The sequence below is a fragment of the Schistosoma mansoni genome (genome assembly GCF_000237925.1).
Source record: "Schistosoma mansoni, WGS project CABG00000000 data, chromosome 1 unplaced supercontig 0153, strain Puerto Rico, whole genome shotgun sequence".
NCBI classification, from domain to species: domain Eukaryota; kingdom Metazoa; phylum Platyhelminthes; class Trematoda; order Strigeidida; family Schistosomatidae; genus Schistosoma; species Schistosoma mansoni.
In genome coordinates this window covers 310,947-312,085 of record NW_017385994.1, presented here as the reverse complement: position 1 = coordinate 312,085, position 1,139 = coordinate 310,947, and positions in this window count along the sequence as shown.

Sequence of the window (1,139 nt, the reverse complement as noted above, 5' to 3'; positions counted from 1 at the left end):
CAACGTTGAATAAACAATGGTGAATCACTGTTTAATGGGTTCACCACATAGTCTTGGTTGGATTTGTGAAGTTGGTGAGGGTCGCCCGTTTGGTTCAGCCGAGATGTACGTGAAAATTAATGATTTCCAACACATAATTTGTCAGTATATGATGTAGAACTGAATTACTCTCATCGTTACCATAATTGTAAATTCTTTACGTAATCATAGCCACAGACTGAGTCATCTTTCACATCCATTCATCTCGTCTAAATGATTTTGATTTGACTCAACTGATTATATTACTGAGATAAATGTGTGTTTTAATTGACAAAGAATTTGTTGATACTAACTAACATTTACATGTACAAGATGTAAGTGATTAGTGAATAAAGTAGGTCATATTTATTTCAAGTATATAGAATGAACTGAGTGTATATGACAAGTGGCATAAAAGTTACTGTCTTTAAACTGTAATATCTATCGTCGTTAATTGTTAATATCTGAGATGGAGAACGAAGTGAACATTATGCTAACTGGTAGTAGTAGTTATGTAAGGGTCGATAGACGAATATAGAGAGTAAGTAAAATACATAAAAAGGAAAGAATAAAATAATTGTTTACCAAAATTCTGTTACAAACTCCGTTGTACCGATGGCCAAGGTAGCGATAGTTGTTGTACAAACTTCTTTTGGATACAAAGGTTCGATTTGTGAATATGAATTGCGATGGCTTCAGCTATGTGCAATAGACGAGCTCATAAACCATGTGACAAATTTGATGGAATATGGTAGATAACCTTAAAAGCTTTATTCAGTTCAACCTGATGACCTGTGTCCACCAAGTGAGCGAGAATAGAACTCTTAATCCCCTTTACCTGTCCTTTGTTCAACCACGACGTTTGGTGTTCTGTTATTCGTTGACGAACTTGCCGAATTGTACGCCCTATATAACTGGCTCCACAGGAGCAGTTGAATTGGTCAATACACATAGATGTGGCGAATTCAGGGAATCTGTCTTTATTAACAGTTCTTATTGTGAGGCGGTTGTAGAAGATGGTCCATCTGCTCTCTTAGTTAAGAGGACGTCCAGAAAGGCTATTCGGCCATCACTCTCTTCCTCCGATGTAACCTGAATGGCTGGATGCACTTCGTTAAACT